Source organism: Sciurus carolinensis, chromosome 15 (assembly GCF_902686445.1).
Source record: "Sciurus carolinensis chromosome 15, mSciCar1.2, whole genome shotgun sequence".
Classification (NCBI taxonomy): domain Eukaryota; kingdom Metazoa; phylum Chordata; class Mammalia; order Rodentia; family Sciuridae; genus Sciurus; species Sciurus carolinensis.
In genome coordinates, this window is record NC_062227.1 from 55,927,283 (window position 1) to 55,951,227 (window position 23,945).

Below are 23,945 nucleotides of genomic sequence, written 5' to 3' on the forward strand. Positions count from 1 at the left end.
ACCAGCAGAGACAGCACGTGCAAAGACCCTGTGGGCAGGGAGGAGTTCACATCTTTGAGAAAGTGAAGCTGCTTAGAGCATAAACGTAACCTTTATTTTTCTGCACATCAATATCATCTGACATTGGATGCATTTTTTACACCATACCTATACCCCAAATGGATTTGTGGCCACATATGAAAAATAGATATCACAGGCTAAAGGGATCCTCAAAGATCTCTTTTGAGTGAATGAAGTGCTCTCCAAGAGTTAAGTGCTCAGGAATTCTCTGGGGCCTTGTTCTTGGGGGCACTCTTCCTGGGAGGTCTAGGGGGGCCCAAGGCTCCGCACTAAACAAGATCCAGAGCTGCCGCCGACGCTGCACCGGGAGCCACACTGCGAGCAGCAGAGCTGGTGGCCCAGGCCAGAGCAGGGCTTCCACTGGGGTCACCTGGGCAGCGCTGAGAACACAAAGAACTGAGCCCCACCCTAGTCAACTGAATCAGGCTCTCTGGACGTGGGGCCTGAGCTGTGGCATATTCTAAAAGTTCCCGGGGTGATCCGAATGTGAAGACCAAGTGGAGGACGCCCAGCTAGGCCCTGCCGAGTTCCAGTTATGTCCATCATCCTCCTGGCAAGTGAGCTGTGAACAGTCTCCCTCTGAGAGTTTTACCACAGGAGCATGCAGGCTGCAGAGCAGCACACCTGATTTAACCCTTGTTTTACCGCTGAGCTCTTGAGCCCCCACAGCTGGTGAGTGGCAGGGTCAGGACCAGACCCCTGTCCAGAAGTTGTGCACTCCTGCCATCTCATACAGGTCAGGAGCAGGAGGGCTCCCTAAAAGACCCAGGGCTAGGAGGGGCAGAGCCAGGAGGAGCTACAAATCTGGGAGGCAGGGCGTGTCCCCAGCTGTTCATGTGCCGGAAATTTAATCCCCAAATCCACTTGCTAATGGTATTTGTAGGTAGGGCCTCTGGGAGGTCATTAGGATTAGATGATGGCATGAGGCTGGGGCCCCTGAAGGAATTAGTGGCTTTGTAAGAAGAGGAAGAGAGACCAGAGCTAGCATGCTTTCTCTGTCTCTGCCACTAGCCATTCAGCAAGAAGACCCTCTCCTGATGCCACTGCCATGCTCCTGGGCTTCCCACCTCCAGAACCATGAGCTACATAAACCTCTTTATTTTATTTTATTTTATTTTTTTGGTACCAGGGATTGAACCCAGCAGTGCTTAACCACTAAGCCACATTCCCAGCCCTTTTTATATTTTATTTAGAGACAGGGTCTTTTCAGGTTGCTTATAGCCTCACTAAGTTTCTGAGGCTGGTTTTGAACTCATGATCTTCCAGCCTCGACCTCCCAATTGCGCCACTGCAACCGGCGTAAACCTCCAATCTTTGTAAATTACTTAGTCTGTAGCATTCAGTTACAGCAACAGAAAACAGATGAATACAGATATCCAGAAAGCAAATGGATGGGAAAAAATGTTGGAGAAGAAAGTAGAGCCACCCCCAGTTCCTTTTAAACCACACGATTTCTGCTTTGATTGCTTTGACCACATGACAGACAAACTTGGATGGTTGACGTGCAGTAGCAGACAGGCAGAGCTGGTGAGGAGCTCAGCAAGGGGACCAGAGAGCCATTACTAGGACCAGGCAGGTCAGCCCACAGGTCAGCTTTGCTCCGAAGCAAGGGCCTTCCGAGTCCGAGGACATGCATCTGAGAGGATGTGGGCAGAAAGACGCGGCCTGGATGTTAGGATGTTAGGAAGTTTCCAGAAAATAAAAATCATAGTATCTTTAACCATCTACTGCAGATGCCTTCTGAGGACCCAATAATGTTATTTACTTGTCATGAGCAAGGAATGTCATTGTCAGTCTGTTGTTATACACCCAGACACCCATGACAGACGAGGAAGGGAGGAAGGGACAAGAGACGTGCAGCCAGAAAATAACTCAAAGGACAGGACAGCAGGCCGCAGGCACTGCCAGAAGGGCTGTTTGCTGTGCAGCGGGGGCTGCAGAAAGCCAGGGCAAGTGGTTGGGGGTGGAGCTGGGGCAGGTGGGGTGCCGCAGAGTGAACTTCCCGACAGTTAGAGCTACGTAGAAGGGAGCTGTCTGCTTCCAGCAGCGAGCCCGGGCTGGGAACACCTGAGTGGAGGCTCCGGCCAGCTGTCACGGATACGGCGGGAAGTGATTAGCCACAAGAGACAGGGAGAGAAGCGCTGGGTGTGTTCTGCCAGATCTCAGATGCATGGCCTCCTCAGGGCGAGCCTCTGACTTTGGACAGCCCTTGCTCTGTGGGCGTGGAAGGACCAGGCTAAGGACAGTCAAGGTAGCCAGGCTGGGGGCCAGTCAGAGGTTTTGTCGACCGGCAAGAGCCCCTGATGGATAGAACTGGGGGGAATACAAACAGCTCAAGGGGGTCTTCAGACAGCTCTCGTCCCACCCACAGAGGATGGGCTGCACTCAGGCCAGGACCAGCCCCGTGAGTGCTGCGGATCCTCCTCACTAACCTTCACTTCTGACTTCCCGCGTCTGTGGGACTCCCTTCCTCTGCCCCACGAGTTGAGGCTGCTCCTTCATCTCTATCCCTTGCAGAAGGCCCAGGCCCATCTTTAGAGCTCCCTTGTCCTCCAGCATCGGGCACACGGGCCAGGGGTGGAAAGTGGACACCAATGGAAGGGCAGGTGTTATTTTGGGGGGAGGTGTTATCAGGGAAGGCAGACAGCTCCTGTCCCTTCACCTCCCCTCGGCCATTTCCACTAACTCAATCCCAGCCTGGGGACAGGGTCTGCCCTCTCTCCGTTCATTCATCTACAGTCCATGCTTGCTTGGATTTTGGTATGGTTTAGATGTGAGGCATCCCCCCAAAACTCTTCTGTGAGACAGAGCAAGAAAGTTCAGAAGTGAAAAGATTGGGTTGTGAGAGCCTACACCTAATCAGTGATTAATCCCTGACAGCGATTAACTGGGTGGCCACTGTAGGGAGGAGGGGTGCGGCTGGAGGAGCTGGGTCGATGGGAGTGTTAGGCTTTGTATTTTGTCCATAGTGAAGGGAGTGCGTGCGTGCCTCCCTCTCTCTCTCTCTCTCTCTCTCTCTCTCTCTCTCTTGCTCCCGGGTGTCCATGTTTTCCTGACCTGCTTTCCTCCACCACACTCTTGTGCTGTGATTTTCTGTCTCATCTTGGGCCCAGGGCAATGGAACCAGCCATCTATGAACTGAGACCTCTGAAACCATGAGCCAAATAAACTTTTCCTCCTCCAAAATTGTTTTTCCAGGTCTTTTGGTCACAGCAGTGAAAAGGCTTTCTCAGACAGATTTACAAAGAGGATTTCTCCCTACTCCTACCCTCAAGGTTTCATCTCTCACCCAAATGACCCATCAAGGTAGTTCTTAAAAGAAAGCAGCTCCTTCACTCAGAGAACACTAAGGCCAGAAGGTAAAATAATAATTTTCCACACTCTGCAGCCGTTCGATAACCAAGTGCCGGCTGTGGCAAACCAGATGGATGTCCACTCTCTTTGGTGAACCTGCATAGACTGGTTGAATGTGGATGTTTGAATCTGAACTTGACCCTCTCAGGTGGGTTCTCAAGTCATCTCTCCAAAGAGGCCTTCCCCCCCACACCAGTTGAATCACTTCACAGTTGATTTTCAGTTTTGCTGCAGGCCTGAGCAAGTTCCAGCAAAGCTATTATTGACCAAGTGGGGTCTGTGGACCATTATTCGCAGTCCTGTTCTTTGGATCAGGTCTACTATTGCATCCTCTGGAAGGGACTTCTCAGGACAAACCTCCCTTTGCATGGAGCCTATGGTCCATGTGGAGTCTCTTATTTTGAAAGTGTTTAGGTCCATTAGTGTTCACAAGGGTAGGAATAAGGCAAGAAAGGGGGACCTGAGCCAGGTGCATTGGTACACACCTGTAATCCCAGTGGCTTGGAAGGCTGAGACAGGAGGATCAGGAGTTCAAAGCCAGCCTCAGCAACTTAGCAAGGCACTAAGCAACTCAGCGAGACCCTATCTCTAAATAAAATATAAAAAGGGTTAGGGAGGTGGCTCAGTGGTTAATTCAATCCTCAGTATCAAAAAAAAGGATGGGGTGCACTGAAGGCTGACCAGGTAGCTGTCCCAGTGTGGACAACGTAAGACAGGCTACTAAAGCTCCCTCCTGCCTTTTCTGTCACTGAGAGTGCTTAAGAACACCTGTGCAAGAAGACCAATTTCCATCCCCTGAGGAGCGCACAGCTCTGAATTCTTGACTTCAGACCTCAACTGCCAGTGCTTCCGCTTTTTCAGCCTTGCCTGTTGACCCCAACTCTCCTTCGAGGATAGGAAGGGGAGAAGTTAAGTCAGTTTTAACAGTCCGTGTCGAAAGTTCCCAAAACACAGGCAAAGAGTCAAAACAGACAACCAGCTCACAACTGCCAACACTCCCCAACCTCCAGACTCCCTTTGAGGAACCCTCGAGGCTCTTTGCCACCTCCCAGCCCTGGAGCTGGAACTCAGGGCCTCCGCATGCTAGGTAAGTGCTCCCCCAGAGAGCTGCACCCCCAGCCCTCCAGGCTCCTTCAATCCCCAGATCGACAAGGCTAGGCCAGTGGGCAGTAGAGACTGAGTAGGCACAATGCCATGCGGGGTGACAGCCGGGCTCAGGGACGGCCTCTGCCTCCCTGAGTGCCTCAGCACTTGTGAGCAGATTCCTGACACGCTACAAGTTCATTCCGGTAGCACAAGGTGTTGACCCTCTTAAAACACCAACCACCCCACAAGGGATGAGGCTTTGAGTTGACCTTGACCTTGAGAATGGAGGTGAGAACGGAAGAGCTCAGAGCTAGGCTAGCCACAAGTTAGAGATCAGAGCTCAGGGCAGCTGGGAGGAGGGAAGCAAGAGGTAGAGACCAGCTGGACAAGGACCAGCTCCACGGCTCAGATGGTACCTACTCCAGATGACAGTCCTCCATCCCAGGCTCTGCTCTGTGAACCTGGGTTAATTCACTCCTTTGGGCATCGCTATCCCTTTTGCAAAACCAAACCAAAAATAATCTCACCTCGCTCCTTGCAAAATCAAGGGTATCTTGACTAGTCTCTTTGTAGGAAGAAGTGGAGCAAAGACTTTGCTGTGTGCCAGGCACAGTTCTAAGCCTTTAACTTGCACCAAATCATGTAACTCTTTAAAAGACTCCTGAGGTCACAGCAATGACCATGCTCATGGTGCAGATGAAGACCTTGGAGCAACCAGCCCAGGATCCCCCAGTGGGTGAGTGGCAAGGCCAGGAATGGACGCAGGACACCTGTCCAGAATCCACTCTTTAATCATTGCACTTTGTGTGCAGGAACCTCCAAACACAGAGTATAAGCCAGGCTGTCTGAATCGTGCATTCTAGTCCAGTTTACCAGGGGCATTAAGTGCCCTATGTGACCCCAGTCACAAATAGGGGCAGCCTCAGGGCCTTTTAACAAAGTTCTTCATCCACTGAGACCAGAGTAACTGCCTGATCCCATTTTAAGGCTGCTCCTATGACGGACTGTATGCTCTGGAGCAAAGCAGGCCCTGATACACAAGAGGGCCTTGCTGGATTCACTTCCGATGCCCAGACTGCTTCCAAATCCCCTTTGAGACAGGGCTGTCTGTGCTATACCAGCTGACGCTACAGGGAGGCATGAGGCACCCAGCGCCTTTGCTACCTTTAATTAGGTGTGCTCTCATTGATTGATTGATTGATTTTCTCCCCCGAGGTGCAGAAGCCGGCCATCCTGCTCCCCAGGTGCCCGGAGCCTGCCACGGGAACTATAACAAGCACTAAGCGGCCCAGCACGCCGTTCCAGGCCTGCAAGACCTCCACCAGCTCCCTGTCAAACCTCAAATTGATTCTGAAATTGCTTTGAGGACATAAAGTGGCGAACAATTTGAAGCCCGTGTAATTATCTGAGCAGCTGTTGCTGGGTGCGGCCATCAGGGCCTGAGCCCCTCTGAAGAGGCCCGAGCTACCTCAGTCGCAAAGATTGAATAGTTGTTGAGACCCTCACACCGGAACAGACTGGCTCCCGGAACAGTTCCCCAGTCAGGGGCCTGGAGTGGGACTGCTCTGTGAGCGGATGAAAGGTCTGTCTTTGGAAAATCCACCAGGCCTCAGCTTTAGGAAAACTGTTCATCTACTGAGTGTCTCTGGAGAGCCTGCCAGGTGCCCAGCGCCGCCAGACGGGGGTGGGCAAAGGAAGAGATGACACCTCTCCTGGGTGCTGTGCAACCTGAGCAGAGAGAAGAGTAACGTGGAGAAATGTTAAATGCTGACAGTGATTCTGTTTAAGACGGGAAGGGCTAATATCCACGTAAGAGCTCCCCGGAGCTGACGGTCCCGGGTGCTGGTGGCCTGTGGCTGGGCGCGCTCCATCACGTGTGCTTGCAACTGCCTCAGGGCCTGGTACCGAGAGAGAAACTGAGGTCTGGGGAGCTTCAGGCGCTTGTCCAGGCTCCCCAGGGTGGCAGGTGCATTCATGACTAATCCACCGGCAATAGGAGGAGAGCCAGCCGCGCTGCCAGGCAGTCCCAGCGCACCGAAGTTTCTGAAAGGGAAATGGCTCAGAAACATTCGGGAAAGAAGAAAAGCAGAGCCTGTGCTCAGGCCGTCACCATGGTTGCAGTCCCGAGGTCTTACAACTGACAATTTCTGTGAACAAAATTAGCTCCAAATCGACATTCCAACCGGAGCACCGTCCCTGTGTCGGCAACATCTCAAAAATCACATTTTTAGCAAGAAATGTGTCAAAGGGACAGTCACACCCTCTGGTGCATACTTTCAGGGGCATGTGGGTAGGTGGCCTTCCTTGGCCTGCTCTGGGTATCCCTAGCCTTCTGAGGTCTCCTCCTAAGGTTCCCCCTGACCCCCACATGGCCAGCAGCCCTCATGGTCCCGGCTCTGGGCCACAGCTGGGGTAAATCTGCAGAACACCAGCTGCTTCTGGGAATCAGGAACTTCATTCTGTTCCATTATCTTATTTTTTGTGTGTGATAAATATATACGACATAAAATTTACCATTTTAATCATACTTAAATGTACAGTGCAGGACCCTGAGGACCCCCCACCACCACCACCATCTCTAGCACCTTCTGTATCCCCAGTCAGTTCAGTGGTTGAGAACAGGTGTTAAGAAATACCTGTTGGCTTAATGAAAAATCTCATATCCAGGTGCCTAGCAATTCCTTGGCTCTGACACAGAATTCCGTATAGCTGTAAACCCGATGCTTATCAGATCTCCTCTGCTCACCCCCGAAGAGTGACCATTTAGCACTAGCTTAGCAACTGCCCACCCTCACCCCTCCACCCTGGCCACACACAGAGGAAGAGCCAGGCACAGAGCCGAGCCCCAGTACCCACTCCCTAGACCAGGCACGCATTTTATGCAGTACCGATTGCAAAACACAACAGAAAAGGCAGCTTTTTGGAGCTCAGCATTAAAAACCAACAGGAATGAGCTACAAAGGAAAATGGGTGGGTACCCGGAGCACATATGCCTTTTGCACCCGAGCACTCTGAGGCACGCAGCGTAAAAACGCGAGCCAGCGTTCTAGGGAGCAGGCCCGGCAAGAGGTGATTTGCCAACTATCTGCCACCTCCTTCCCACCTTCCCTGCACTCTCCCACCCCACCCTCCTGAGGAATCTCAGGCCTGGCACGAGAAACAAACAAGGGGCTTTACTGTCCCTGTAATTGCTCCAAATCCCATTAATTACCCGGTAAGCCTCCAACAATGGGCCGGGCAGCCTGCCTTAACACAAGTCTGGCTTGGGGCGGATTCTGGGCCTGTGGAGCCTCAGTTTCCACCACTCTACAAGGAGGGATGGTGAATGCTAAGCCCCTTCCAGCAACCCATTCTATGACCCTGAGCTTGAAAGCTAGTGACCTCCTCCTGTGCCTGAAATTACAGGACACTAATCACTTATCACACTGTCACCCTAACATATCAAGAGGATGTCTAGGGAGAAGGCAGGTGGGGCCCTCGGGACTTTCTTTCCTAGTTGAAAATGACTTGCCCAGGCCAGGGGCTGGTGAGGACCCATGCCAAAATGGGCTCCCAAGTGCCAGGCTCTCAGGCTGGAGCCCCTCCAACAAGAGCCACTTATTGTATTTATTGCTACCAGAGATTTCTAAGCCATTTATGAGGCTGCCTAAAATTAAACTGCCTTTAAATTCTGCCACCTTCCTTGGCAAGAACAGGTAAAGCCCTACACTATGCAAATGACTGTCCCGGAAGCCACACAGAGTCCTTCCTTCCTTCCCTCCCTCCCTCCCTTCCTTGACTTCTTCTTAAAAGGATTTATCCTCACGATGTGCTACCAGGCTACCCCTTTCTGTACACTGGTTTTGCATAAAACAGGAGGTGCCCATAAGACAGCAGCAAGCAACAGCCACCCAAGGACTCACACCACCCAGCACGAGGCCACATATACACCCCCAAGTTTACTATGTACAAACAAGGGCGCTCCTCCAGTCGATCTGGTCTGACCTGTACATCCCTACACTCCCCGTCCCCCAGGTCTCCCTCCAGAAAGGAGGCAGGGGGTCCAGAGTGAGGCCAGCTTCTTAGCCCTGCCTTCCCAGCTGTGGTTCCTCAAGGGGGGGTCCACTGGCACTCAGAGCAGGACCGTTCTCTGCTGTGTCTAGGCCCACCCTCAGTCACTAAATGCTAGATTTCCCCACCACCCGCTGAGCATCATGACAACCAGTCCTCATCCCTCTCCAGTATTTTCAAACACAATCTGGGGTCAGAGTCCTGCCTTGGTTTCTCCACAGGCACACTCCCTCTCTCCTGCCGGCCTGGGGCTGCCCTGAGCCTTCGCCATTACTCAGGTTTCTCATGGACAGAGTCCTCAAGCTCCTATCAATGGAGGAAAGACTTGTTTTAACTACCAAACCACCATGCACCAATACTTTTGTAAAATACAATGCAAATGAATCCATGGGAAAACAATCACACCATGTGCTTGGATATGGTGGATGTCCAAACATCGATTAAAGTTTCTAAATGTTTACTCTCCATTTCGGTTCTTGTGTCCAGACGGGTCACAAAGAATGCAATAGACCACACTTTGAGTAGTACTGTTTGTTCTGGAACAGTGGTTTTCAAACTGTGGTCTCAACCAGCCACATCATCATCTGGGAACCTGATGGAAATTCAGATTCTTCAGCCCCACCCAGATCTCCTGAATCCATCACCCTGGGGGTGGACACAGCAACCCTTGTCTTAGCACGCACTCCACATGATCCTAACTAATCCAAAGTTGGAGAACTAGTGTTTTAAGCAATCCCTAACCTCAAGGATGAGTCTGGCCTGAGACACCAGGAGCCCTACAGAAGTGAGGTCTACCTGAAGATTCTAGAACCTTCCAGTCCAGGTCTCCTGCCATGTTCCTTATTCCACCCTCTCTGGAATTAGAAGAACCTTGAAGGTTTGGCCATAGGCCTGTGGTAATGGGGGAGGGGGCAAGGGGTGTAAAACAGCCCCACACTGCTGGAAATACACTCTTTAATTAGGGTTGGACTCCTAGAGATCACCAAGGCAGGCTTGCCTGAGACCACTAGTCTCCATTAGCATTTTCCCAAGGGCTACATCCCGGTTATGAAATAAGAGGGCCGTGTGATTTGCATATAATTTGCATGTGCCTTCTTGGACTGCACAATCTTCTCCAGCAATTTTCAGCAGAATTACAATCTTCTCTTTAAAATCCACTACTGCCCTAAGGGTTGCCACTTACCATTTTACCTGCTCTCTCCTCACTCTTCCTTTCTGACAAACCCACAACCCAAGCTCGGTGGGGCTGGGTGAGCTCAGTCTCCCGCTCAAGAAGGAATAACTCAACTTTTGGGAATTTCGTAGGCCTATAAAACTCATCTTTTGAAGGGAGCAGGGCACCAAATTTCCACGTTGCCAACATCTACTGCCTCATAGTTATCATAAGTGTCTCTTACTACCAAAAATTATTGAGAAAAATGTAAGTCTCAGAAAAAGGACCACCCTTTAAAGAGAGAAAAATTTTAACCTTATATAAAACTCATTATTATGTTTACTTTTCCTTATTTCTTCTCAGATCCATGACCTGAATTCTGGCTCCCTAGAACACGCTGGGGGGCAGGGGCAGCCTCAGGATTCAGCTTCCCACGTAGACAAGACAGTGAGAGCCACTTGCGGGGATCTGGGCAGAGCTGCAGAGGGTAAGTGTCTGCACCCAAACTTGGTTTGCTATTTTTCAAGATCATTGTCTCTTTGAAATCGCTGTTGCCGACTAGGCATGTAGCTCCCTGGTAGAGTGTGGCCCAGCACGTTGAGTCCCTGGGTTTGATTCCCAGCACCGCGCATGCGCGCACAAACACACACACACGCACACACACACACACACACACACACACACACACACACACCACCCTCATTGGGACTCCTGGGGTCTTTAGGGGCTTTCATTTCTTGCCATTCCTGAGCAAAGGAAAACCATCCCTTCCATTTTTTGTTTCCCACACTGTTCACGCAGATCTGGATTTTAAAACCAGAAATGTTCAGAAGTGGACTCGAGCTGAAAACAAGAGCTACATCCAGGACTTCCAAAGAACGGCTACTGTTGGAACACACAGCCTTTCTTTCTTTCCTAGCACGAAGAAAAGGGAGTAAAAGAAGGACTTTTTTTCTTTTTTTTGTATTTTTGCTTTTCTCCAGAGATGGCGAGCAGCCTTATTTCAGAAGGGCCAGGAAAGGCACTGGTGCCCAAGCCCATGAGGCGGCAGACAAACTGCCTTCCTGAATCTCCATGTAGACCCCCAAGCAGAGAGGGCTCTTTTCACCTGCCCTCCCCGAGCCCAGCCTCCAGGCTATGGGGGTCTGAGGTGGGAACACGCTCCACTTGGCCATCTGGCTGGGAGTGACAGCTATTTCTTTGTGAGGTGACCTAATAAACCCATTCCTCTACATTTTGGCTTTGCTAGGGGACACATCAGCAGGCCCCTGGCCACCTGGTTCCAAATATCAACACAAACTAACTGCCCCTCCGTGTGACAAATCTGTGCACATCTTTGCAGCCCACTGGGGCAGGAAGGCTTCACGCACAGCCATTCTTAACCATCCCCAATTCTTCCGTGGACAGGAGGAATGGAGGCTTTCTGAATGAATTAAAAAGATGAATGAATGAAATTCAGCCTTTTCTGCCTAAGGGGAAGCACAGTCTCTCAGAGTAGCTCTCAATTGTGCTGAATTTGGCCTCCCAGGGGGCATTTGGACATGTCTGGGGACATTTTTGATTGTCCTCAACTCAGGAGGTGGGATGGCTATAGCCCCAGAGGGGTAGAGGCCAGGGATGATCCTCAATTCACAGGACAGTCTCCATATGACAGATGAGGAAACAGAGGCTCTGAGAAGTACAGCAACTTCCCAGGAACGCAGCTACTCCGTGCTGGGGTGGAACTCAAACCCAGCGAGGCCTCCACTCCTGCGGCCTCACCTCGTGCCTGGTGGGGAGGCCCTCCAGTGGTGTGGATTTCACGGTAATAAGGTCAGCATTTCTCCAAGAAAAGTAGCTTTTATTCAGATTATTTTTAGTCAATAAGACAAAGGTAAGTGGAAAGGCAACCACCGTGGACCAAATATTTCACCGCAGCAAATCTGCTTTGATTCCCGATTCCTTAGCCGGTTCCACCTGCAGACCAAGGCTAGAAGCTCTACCTCGCTGAGGGTCTTCTGCCTCTTTGGGTCGTCCTGGACTTCCACCTGCTGCTCCCCAGTTTCCACCCATCTCTCAGAGACGGTGTGCAGGGATTCTCCTCTGGGAAGCCAGGTCAGACCCCCTGAGCAGGGGGGTCCCTCACCTTCATTAGCACCTGCAGCCGCCCCTGCACGGGGGCATCGGAGGAGCCCGAGGGCAGCGCCCAGTTCACTCGCAGGGCTTCCAGTCTGTGGGGTCTCCCTGAGGCAGACTGGCAGCCAGCACACCCGTTCATCCCACCTTCCCAGCACACGCCCTGCCCCAGGAGGTTGAACTAGCTCCCCTCTGGGCCTCTCCCAGTCACCCGCAGGGCCACAATGAGCCATGTCACTCCACGTGGTGACTCCAGCATGGATCCAAGTGACAACCCCTTTATATCATGACTCAACGCTCATGTGGTGCTTTAGGTATAGGAGAAGGTAAAAGGCACGTTTAGCAGCTTGCTTTCTGGAGGTGAACTTCCTGGACCCCAATCCCAGCTCACGGCTTCCTGGCTACGGAACCCTAGGCGAGCCCTTCAATGCTCTGCGCTCATGCGAAGCACAGTTAATAACGGACCTCCCTCCCAGCAACTGTGAGGGTTCGATAGATGAAGAGTTGGCAGAGTGCCTGGCACACAGGAAGTACTCCATGGGAGCTGGTGTCACTCATGGCACGTGCACCACCCCTCGGGGTTCGCTTCCCTTGGGCTTCTGGGACTGGGTCTCAGTGACACATTGGTTCAGTAGTGTGTTTGGAGTGCCCATCACGCGCCCACCGGAATGCTGGTGTTGGGTTAGGTCCTGGGGCTGTGATGAACAAGACAAATTCTTCCATGACGCCATGGGGTCCGGGTCCCTCACTGAGTGTTGATCGATTCCATTTCACCTTCTCGGCCACAGAGAATGGTACTGGATGTAGTTTCTTCATTGTCCTCAAGTCATCTGACATTCCCATGGCTGTTGATGGATCCAAGAAGCTCTTGTACCATGGTTCATCTGATTCTCCTTTTATGATAGTTATCCCTCCCCTATTTCCTTTTTAAGAGTGGACCTGAGGTTCAGAGAGGTTAAGTGACTTGTCCAAGATCACGCAGTATTCAAAGTGTGGATTCAAAGGGAGGCTTTCTGCTTCCCAAGACAGTTGTGACTGGCATACCCAGTCCCAGGGGGCCACTCACACTCACAAACAGCACCCGTTGGGAGTTGTGGAGTGGATCTACCCTCTACCAAGCAAAACCCACAGGCCTCAGGCCAACAAGAGCAGAGAAAAGTTGCCAATAAAGAGCCCAAAACAGTGGTTCTCAAGCCTGCCTGGGAATTAGATCACACAGGAGCTGTTAAAAGTGCTGAGAGTGGGCCCTTCAGACAAACTAAACCCTGCTGTGGGCGGACAGCCCCAGCAGAAGTGCTCTGAGCTCCTGCCCCTACGCTTGTGTGAGTCTCATGTTCACAGTCCTACTTCTTTGCTACTCCAAGTATGGTCCCTGGACCAGCAGCAAGGCCTAGGAGCTGTTTGAAAGGCAGCTCAGCCCTGTCCAAACCTACTGAGTCAGAGCCTGCATTTTTTATTACGATCTTCAGAGCATCAATATGTGCAGCTGGTCTTGCAGAGGCTAGAAACCACTGGACACAGATGGTCACCCCTCTTGGGTTTGGCCTGGTTGCAGGAGGAGTTCTCTGTGGAGCAATCAGATTGCTCAATTTAGTGAACAAAAATACAAGACACCCAGTTTCATTTGAATTTCAGATAATATATATATTTTTTGAACCGGGGATTGAAACCAGAGCCACATCCCTGGCCCTTTTCATGTTTCTTATTTAGGGACAGGGTCTCAGTTGCTTAGGGCTTCACTAAGTTGCTGAGGCTGGTTTTGAACTTGCAATCCTCCTGCCTCAGCCTCCCGAGCTGCTGGAATTATAGGCATGCACCACCCTGCCCAGTCAGATAAGAATCCTACTTTGTGGGATCTATAAATAGTAGACTCTTTCCATTGCTTACCTGAAATTCAAATATGCCTGGGTGTTTTGTATCTGGCAGCCCTGCCAGCGAGATCCCCAAGGTGAGACAAGAGGTTGGAGTTGCTGCAAATCATGGTCAAGTGCGTCAAGAACTGCTGGGACTCTGAAGGGGATGGTGGGAGGTGGCAATACTGGAACCTTGGTCAGGTGCAAGATCCACCCCTTTCAGAAAGGCCTATCCGCCTGAGCTTCCTTGGAGGCCAGAGGAGGAGGAGCCCACAGGTGCCCCCTCCCAAGACCAGACCACCCCAAAGATGGCTGACAGCTGGGAGAAGGGTGCAGGCTGCAGGCCACCCGAGGTGCCACCCTGACCCTGGCTTTCACTTTTAATGAGCCCTTTTCCGAGGACTTCACAGGCAGGCAGGCATTGTTTGCAGCCAGCAGGGGAGTCCTGAGCTGGCTGTTAATAGGCAGGATTCCCCTCAGCTCCCCTCCTCACTGGGTCTGCACAGCCCCTGGGGATGAAAGGAACCCGCAGCAGAGGGCATGGCAACCGCGGGATGGCAGCCCTCTCCTGTCCTCTTTGAGGCCATCAAAGCCCACCCAAATCCGCCTGGGGAGTGCCTTCAGGAGTGCCAATTACAGTGGGGACGCAGAGCGTGTGATTTCAGAAGCCAGTTGAGTGGGGACACTGGGAACACAGCAGCTTCTGCATAAAGCAGGTGCCTGGGGGAGCTGACCTTAAGAGAGGCTCTGTCACCGCCACCAGCAACACCTGGAAACGTGCTGGGGGTAGATCGGCACCCTGATGCTGAATGAGGTTCACAGGACTCGGGGTCTTTTGAAAATTCAAAACTGCAATAGGACACAGGAAAACGACCAAAGGTTCTCAGTGACCCAGCATGGAAGACAAACCTGAGGGCTCAGGGCTTGGAGTGAAGGTCATTCCCAGAGGGGCTCAAGTCCAAGGTCATACCGTTTTCTCCACCCGCTACATGTCCGTCTCCGTTTGAATGCAGGGCTCACTGCCCTGATACTCTACTCAGGAGTCCCCAGTTTTGCCATTTACTAGCCTGAGGACCCCCAAGAAGACACCTCCTGCTCTGGGCCTCAGTTTCTTCATGTTAGGCAAGGTGGGAGGTAAGGGAGTAGTCTGGGACATGTGTCCAGTCCCCAGTCCCACACTCCCAGCAGGATTGACAGCTCCTAAAGGGCCTGGGTGGACCTGCTTCCCAGGGCAGTGGGGCGGAGCTTGGCCCCTACTCCCACCCAGCTGTGCAGAGGCCTCCAGGCTGCAGGAACTCGGTGGCCTTGAGATGTGGGGGTCTGAAGAAGCTTCATGTCACCCACCCTACAGTGCAATGCAAAATGGAAAGAGGTGTATAACAAGCCTGGGAGAGGCCCGAGGGATGGAGAGCAGACTTCCAGGTCCACTTAAGTACTGAGGGGCCTGTAGCCCCCCTCGAGGGATCACGTTCTCTCTGCCCCCATCCTCCTGTCCTCGAGGGCTAGCCAGGTGGCACGGTTCCCTTGGGGTGAGAGCTGGCACTAAGGCTCCCTGACTTTCTCACCCCGCCCCCTCCCTCCACACACCAGCACCCGCTGGGCCTCCGCAGAGCACTACCTCCTCATTTTTCTCTCCCTTACACTTGGAGTAGAATTGGAATTTTCAAAAGAATGTTACTAAAAATCTTCAGGGAAAATAAACTGAGGAAGTGGGAAAAAAATACACTTTGAGAAGAAGGCCCCTTCCATGTACACACAGAAAATATAGCATTTCCAGCAGGTTTGGCTGCAGCACTGTCCCTAGCTGAAGGCCATGACTGAGGTCCAGGCCTTTAGTGGAGCAGGATCTTCACCTTGTGCCCAGCTCATTGCTGACGTCAGGCTCCGGTACAAGTCACTGCCTAGCCTTTGACCCAGGTCCCAAGGGCAGCTGCACCCAGATCTGATTCCAGAAGTGAACTGTCTCCCCAGGTGATGTTTGTCCTCCCTGCACTTCCACTCCGAGGATGCCAGGTGCAGAGCTCACTTGCAAAGCTCACGGGAGGCACCGGCGTTGCCGGCTGAGTGGATGGATGGCTTCCTCCTGGGTGGCAGCCGCTGCCAGCCAAACTCTACACAGGTATGGCAGTTAATCCTCGTGCCCCCGGATGTTAGCAGGAACCATCACCATCTCCACTTTACAGGCAATGCAAGCCAACACCCCAGGTCTTGCAGCAGCTAAGGGGACAAGTCTGTGTGCTGTCAGTGGCACTCTCTCTGGGAGGCTTTGAAACATCCAGAGCCCCAGTTCTCTCCTCCAGACATTCTGATCGCATTGGCCTAGGTAAGCCAGGGCATCAGAATCTTAGAAGTTCCCAGATTGAGATAACTCAGCCTGAGCTCATTGTCCTTTCCCTCCTTCAGGAGGACGCCCTACCTCCCTCCCAGCCTTCCCACCCCAGGAGTCCCTCTTAAGTGCATGCACACTAGCAACAGACCCCAAGCCCTTCAGTGGTGCCAGACACATGCACTCAGCTGGAGGCTTCCAGGCCCTCAAGGTGTTTAGGGGAAACTGAGGGTTGGTGTGTGGAGGACCGGCTGTTTGTCTCCTGCTCTCTGCTGCCCCCTATCGATACCAGTGGAATATATCACTTGCTGGAAAAAAAAAAAAAAAACAGCCCAGGCTCACCTTCCTCTCCTCCCACCAGACTGATCAGGAACCACCTCAGGAAATACACTCAGTTCCTGCTCCCACCCACCAGGTGAAGACCTGTGCCAGAGGCCCACCCTGACTGATCCTCAGGCAGCTGGAGCTCTGGAGGCGACCCTTCTGCCCCTCATTCATTCTTTCATTCAGAAAGACGGTGTGGACAGTGGTGCAAGCAAGGCCTCTGCAGCAACACTGCATCGGGTCAAATCTGCCTTGGGCCGTTTGAGTGTGACTTAGGACCATTGCCCGCCTCTTGTGTCTCAGTTTCCCCATCTGTAAAATGGAGTAAATAAAACAGTATGCCTTGCACAGAGGAGGGACGTCATAGATTCTAGCTGTTATTATGAACTTGGAACTGTGGGTGGACATAGTGCTAAATATCCTTCTACAAATATCTTTTGTGGTTAAAAGGAAAGATTGACAGCCATGTAACAATATAGGGGGATCTTAATATAAAATGAAGAAAAGGACTCCAGGAATTGTATGTAGCATAGTAAGGCTGAAAAATAACTATAATAAAATATGCTTTTTTAGGAATACATACTGATGGAGTAACCCTAGATAGAAAGAACAAGAAAATGAGATCCATGGGATTAAGGAAGATGGATGTGGACCCCTCGGGGTGGGTTGAGGCAGGATGATATGTTTGGAAATAGGATTTTGTCAAACATTAGTTTTATTTGGGATGATGGGCTCTTCTGTGCTTATGATATTAATCAAAATAACTAATTATATAGATATTTAAATTAAAGCAGACCGTGAATGGACCAGCAGAAAGAATGTCGTGGGTCAAAGATTGTAATAACATGACTTCTAAATACAAAGGATCAGAGCTGGGTATGGTGGCACATGCCTGTAATCACAGCATCTTGGGAGGCTGAGGGAGGAGGATCACAAGTAGGAAGCCAGTCTGGGCAACTTACCAAGACTTGGTCTCAAAATAAAAAATAAAAAAGGCTGGGGATGTAGCTCAGTGGTAGGGCACCTCTGAGTTCAATCCCCAGTACAATAAATAAATAAATAAATAAAAATCAACAGTACAATAGGGAGACACAGAAATCCGCTGAGCACCGTATGCAGCTTTCACGCTGCTCAGGTTCCTGATCTATAAAGGCAAAGGGAACAGAAAAAATCTCCACCTTTAGGTGCCTGCATTCTGGTGCAGGGCGACAGAAGCAAACAAAAGGTATATAGTTATCCAGAGAAATGGAGAAGATTCGAGAGACAGGAAGTGGATGGCCAGGGGAGGCTTCACCGGGAAAGTGCCATTCAAGCAGAAACCTGAAGAAAGGGAAGGCAGGAGGTTGTGCAGATTTGGGGCGCAGGGCTTCTAGGTGTGCATGGGCAGGTAGGGGTGTCCATCTAGGAAAAGGCCCTGAGGCGGGAATACACAGAGGGCCAGAGGCAGCCAGTGAGCTGGGAGGAAGAGGGTAGGTGAGTCAGGAGGGAAGACAGAACCAGGTCATTTGGGTTTTACTCTGAGGGACACCAGGAGCCACTAGAAGGTTCTGAGCAAAGGAGGAAGCCATCAGACACAATTTAAAGGAAGCTGCTGGCTACTGTTTTGAGAAGAGACAGAGGAGGGCAGAGGCTGGAGGCCAATCTGGAAGCTATTGTAACAATCCAGGTGAGAGATGACAGCGGAGAGGTGGGAGGTGGCCAGGCCTGGATATCACTGTAATACAGCTGCTGCTCTCCCGGGGTCTCCCAGTCTGGCAGCAAAGACCAGACATGCATCCAAATGACTGCAATGTGAAATCTGCCGACAACTCTACATCAGGGCAAGTCCAGGGGGCACCTCCTGCCTCCTTCTCTCTCCTTGCCTCCCTGGAGGGTCCCTGCCAACTGCAGGAAATGTGCTGGCAGTGCAGCCCTGCACCACAGACCCCAGATCTGGGCAGCCACCACCTCTGAGTCACGCTCTTTCCCAAACGGATCATGCAGCCAGCCTGCCCGGAAACCTAGCCATCTGTGCAGCCAGAGGGGCGACAGCCCTTCCCCACCCAGGGTCTGTCAGCCCCACGATTCTCTGCTCGAACTCCACTAGCTTCCCCGGTGACCCCGTTATAACCTCCACGTGGCCAGACTGCTGGGGCCAGGGAGACTGGAAATCAGTGCTTCTCTGCCTTGGCTGCGCATCGAAATCACCTGGAGAAATGAAAAGTACGAGAGCCTGAATCCCAATCCAGAGTCTGCTGTTACAAATCTGGAGTATGTACAGCCTTGCACTGAAATTGTTTCAAAGATCCCAGGTGATTCTGATGCGTAGCTGGAGCTGAGAACTGCTGCTCTGGGGGCCTGGTCCACCCACCTACCCCATCCCCCGCAGGTGCCACACACCACAGGCCTCTCTCCAGCCACTTGCTCTCCCAGACAAAGCCCTAGTTGGTGTCTCTTCCACGGAGGGGCAGGGTCTGATCAGTCCTGATTGAGCTGACTGTGCCCACGCAGGCAAGGGCCATGCCAGGCAGGGTTTGTGCCCACCTAACTCATATGGTGGGCTGGGACCCAGGGACTTTCTGCAGGGCCACCCCACAGGCCTGGAAAATGGAATGGATACCAGGGACCCACCACTTCCTGGGGCCCTGGGGCTGCTTCCATGACCAGAAAAGCCCCGTGGCTCAGCTACATTCAATGAAGGCAGGCTGGGCGGGCTCCCCTCCCGACTCCTCCCCGCTCCGGTTCCTTTAGGACTAGGGCTTGGAATGCATTTTTATTAGACTTTTCCTAGGTGAAAATGGTGCCGGGCTGGGGGTGGAGAAGCCGGATGGAGTGTGATTTACACCTACCCTGCGTCCTCACACCTCCCAAGGGCAGCGGGGAGCTGCAGCCTGCTCGCAGAGTCTCCGCAGCTGGGCTTCAGAGCCGGCTGCTGGCGGATCTGCCCCTGCCAGGAGCAGCTGCTTCTGCTCCCCCATCTCAGTCTCCAAGGCGCTGAAAGCCTTTGGAAAAGGAGGAGGGGAAAACGGACGCCGATGTCCATAAGGTTCTGGCAAAGATGCCAGAGGACCGGCCTTCCTGGCCCAGATTGCACACCCATCTGATCGCTTTGCTTCCCACATCTACTTTCATTCCCCATGGCCCCTCGGTTCCATCCACACCTCTGCCCCTGCACAGCCCCAAACAATAGAGGCCGTGGTCCCTGGGGATAAGCTTAGTAGGAACCTCCGGCCCCTTTGAGAGGGGTGCCCTTCTTTGGGTGAGTTTCCAGTGGACTTAGTTTGCCTGGGGTCCCCTAAAAACCCTCAGCAGGATTTCTCAACCGGGCACTACTGAGAATTTGGGGTCCTAGATCAGTGGGGTGAAGGGGAGGCTGTCTCTTACACGGAGGATGCTGAGCAGCATCTCGGCCTCTACCCACTCCGTGCTCCACGCCAGGAGCATCTCTCTCCTCGAGTCCACAACAATCAAAAACGTCTCCGAACATCACCCCCTGTTCCCTAGAGGAGGGCGGAGAGCGTGGCCCTGGCTGAGAACCGCTGCTGTAACAGCATGACAGGACACCACAGGAGGACAGGAGTGTTTTAGCACTTCCAAGGGCTCAGTCAGTGGCCAGGATGGAAAAACAGGCTCTGCATTAAGTGACTGCCCTCTCTGGGCTTGAGGGTCACCTTCTGGCCAGTATTTGCTCAGGCTGGCACTGTGATAAGCACCTGGCATGGAGTTTCTTATGGAACCCTCATGACATTCCTCTAGGGAAAGAACTGTCCCTTTTTTATGAACAGAGAAACTGAGACTCAGAGAAGATAGGCGGCTTGCTCAGAGCACAGGGCAGGAAGAGGTAGTCTGGGTCAAGAGCTCAAGGTCTTACCCACATGGGTCTGTTGTCCCTCCCCAGAAGGAGGAGGCCACCTCTGGAGTCCTCCGACTTCCCCATTCTTTTGATAGTGGCACTATGAAAAGGATGTTTCCTGGGGACACAGCTTGCCCAACCTGCTTCGCTCAGTGAGTGACATGTCCCACTACATTCTAAGTGCTGGGTTGGGGTCCACTATCAACAGGGCATGGAGCAGACCCTCCAGTGAGGAGATAGGTAGTGAAAGTCTGTTGTATGCTTATTTAAAGCTGTGATGCTCTGGTCTGCATGTGAGTGTCCCCTTAAAATTCCTACATTGAAATCCTAATCCTAAGGTGCTGGTATTAGGAGGTCAGGACTTTTGTAGATGACTAGGTCCTAAGGGCAGAGCCCTCATGGTTGAGGTTAGTGCCCTTATAGGAGGCCCCAGAGAGCTTCCTTGAGGCTAAGGAAAGGCACAGCAAGAGAAGGTCACCTGTGAGGAAGTGGGTCCTCATCAGACACCAAATCTGCTGGTGTCTTGATCTTGGACTTCTCAGCCTCTGGATTGTGAGCAATAAATTTCTGTTGTTTATAAGCCACTTGGTCTATGGCATTTTGTTACAACAACCTGAATGGACTAGGACTTGCAATAGGCTAAGGCACACCTAATGGAACCTCACCCATCCCAGAGGGCCAGGGCAGGAAGAGCCCAGCTGCTCTGTCATGGATGAGCCAGAGTTAGCCCACAGCCAAGTGGAGAAAGCCCTCACCAGAAAGAGCAGGGTGCACACCCGCCAAAGCAGGAAAGAGCACCATTTCTTCTAGAAACCAAAAAGGAAGAGAGTGCAAGAGGGGGCTGGTGCTGTGGCAGGAAGTTGAGTGGCCCTGGCAAGAATCTACCTCAGTCCTAAAAGCCCAGAGGCCATCAAAGGGTTTGTATAAGGTAGTGACATAATGGGACCATCATATTTACCACAGCAGGCTGTGTGCAGACTGGGGTGGAGTGGGGGCTGGCAAGGGAAAACGGGCTCCCAGGAGGGTCTGGGGGGTGGTTAGTGGCAATCTAGTGACAGACTCCAAAGGCACTCATCGGTAGAGTGGATGAAGCCCCTGAGCAGGAGAAGGGGAGAGGGCAGGCTGAAGCAGGGGCGGTGGGCAGGGTGGAGAGCCCGCTGTTTTCTGGAACAGCCAGTTCCTAGGGGTGTTTCCATTGAGCACCTTAAGTTGAAGGGGTGCTGTGCACAACAGTACCAGGCTGAGTGACTCATGGGTCCACTGATTGATCAGTACATGACGCTGAGACTTCTCTGGGATGCAGCCCACTTTGAGGGTCCCAGTGAACTCAGACACACCTGGACAGGGACAGAGAGACAACAGAGAGGGCACATACACCAGAGCAAAGCTTCGGGGAAGAAGGCCACATGATGAAAACACAAGTTCTTATTGCTGTTGCCTTACTGGATCTGAGGCGATCCCGGTACAAGGTGAGGCGCAGCAGCCTGTAACACCGTATGAATGGGCTCTCGGTGGCAGCTGGCTGCTGCACTGATTCGCATTCACCCAGAAGCTGCATCACAAGGCTAATGTGAAATGTGTGAAATATCCTTTTTTCATGCAATAGCAATGAAAGGACTTCACAAATCTGCCGCCAAATGAATGTACTTATGAGTAACGGGAATGTGTCATTTTATGACCACGTACAGACAGGCTTCATCGAAGTTTGATCTCACATAGAAGAAAGCACTCCAGTCACTCAGGAGGGCAGGGATATACCAGCACAGGTCCCAAGTTGAGAAGGTGACTTCTGATTGGCCATTCAGGGGCTGGGGATTTAAACACGGTACTTCACGCCACTTGGATGCTTCTAGGACTATAAAATGTCAGGTGGGAAAGGTCCTCGGGTCTTGCAGCTCGCCTGTGTGACAGGTGACGGAGGTCTTGCACAGGTTGCCCAGTCCACCAGCAGCAGATCTGGGAGGAGAATCCACAGCCTGTGAGTCCAGGCCACAGCCACCTCTCCTACTGGGTCCAGGATCCATCAGGAAGGAAGCAAAGGCTCCCAACAGGCCCGCAGGCAGGCAAAGGAACCTGCACCCTGACAAGCACTTGGGTGACTGTGGGAGACTAAGAGGCTGGGGACAGAGTTGCTTGGAGGAGAGGGAACAAAGCACAGGAGTCTGGAGACAAAGTCTTAATAATTTATCTGCTTATAGCTAATGCATATTCTACCTACTTCCAGCAAAGATTTGGGATGGTTTGTAATTAAACACATATATACAACAAAGCAGTTCAGATTGATGACAGATTGACAATTATTTTAATAGCAAAAACATGGAAGGGCCCAAGTATCTCTCCCTAGAGGACTGGTTAGATAAACTCTCTCCATGCATGCCATGGAATACCACACAGCTATAAAAACCTGAGGAAGCACTCTACACTAATGGGAGATTTCTAGAATATAGAGCTAAGGAAATAAAATAAGCAAAGGGCAGAATGGAGTACACAGTCGTCCATGTTGTATATAGTAAAATGGAAAACTAACAATGTCCAAATTTTGGTGTTTTAGCACAACAAAAGAACTGGAAGAAGAAACCAAAAAGAAATACAAAGGGTTGCCTATATAGGGCAACAAGAACAGTGTGGAAGGGGACAGGGACAAGACTGAGAGGTGTTAGTGTATACCTACAGCATTTTGGTTTTGATACATATAAATGCTGTACTATTCAAAAATCCCAATTCAATTAAACACAAGAGGAAAAGTAGGGCTGGAGCTGGGGCTCAGTGGTAGAGCCCTTGCCTCGCACATGTGAGGTACAGGGTTCGATTCTCAGCACCGCATATAAATAAATGAATAAAATAAAGGTTCATCAAAAGCAACAAATTTTTTTTTTAATTTAAAGAAGAGGAAATGTAAATTATTGCAAGTGAGAGAGCCTGCAATTTCCCCCTGCCTTTGCAGAAAAATGGAGGCTAATAGTTCTGTGACTGGGATTCCACTCTCACACCGGCCCAGGAAGCAAGTCGCCTGCCTCTGGCCAAGGAGGAAGCTGGGATCAGAGTACAGAGGGATCCAGGGGTGCCAGGCTCCATGTCTTGGGGGCCTGGCCTTCCTTCTGCCTCACTGGAAGGATTGGCATGAATGGCATGGAACCTGCCTGAGGCCAGCACCCACCTGTGCTTCTCTAGAGAGTGAGCCCACGTCTGCTCCCAACCTGCCCCTCACTCACCAGTGTCCCAGCTCCTGACACTGGTTCCAGGAGCAAGCAAACTTCACTAAGTACCTGAGCAAGCTCTGGGCCCCTCCCTTCCCGGCACTCTGTCCACGGCTCCATCCCGCCCTCCCTGTGCCTTTCTCTCCCTGCTACAGGGTCTCCACCCCAGCTCCAGCCTGGTGCCCAAGTTCCTGGGAGTGGCGCCCATGCTGCTCAGCCACAGTACTTGTCAGCGGTGAGAGGGCCCCCAGCTGAGGATGGAGCTGCTCGGTGTGAATGTGCTCTTCCCCTCCCCGAGTCTCGCCTCCCGTCCCTCCCAGGCCACCCACCCACATGTCCACCAAAAGTTAAATTATTTATATCCCATTAATAGATTCTATCCATATTATAAAAAGCATATGATAAAGAATTAGTGTGATAAACATAAGCAGATTTTTTAACACATATTTCACATCAAGTGAAAACGCAAGCAGTGTCTTAATATACAACTCAATCCCACTTTAGTTTACATCATGGGTCTGGAAAAATATACCCATATTAAACAGCTATCTGTATAGATGTATAGACAAGGATATGGATGTGGATGTGGACGTGG

The 23,945-nt window shown here is 51.7% G+C and overlaps 1 protein-coding gene across 2 annotated transcripts in view; it reads right to left on the bottom strand.

The window, feature by feature from the left end:
* Positions 1–23,945, bottom strand: part of Zbtb7c (zinc finger and BTB domain containing 7C) — a 326,309-nt gene that overhangs the window by 225,523 nt on the left and 76,841 nt on the right. The window lies entirely within an intron of this gene.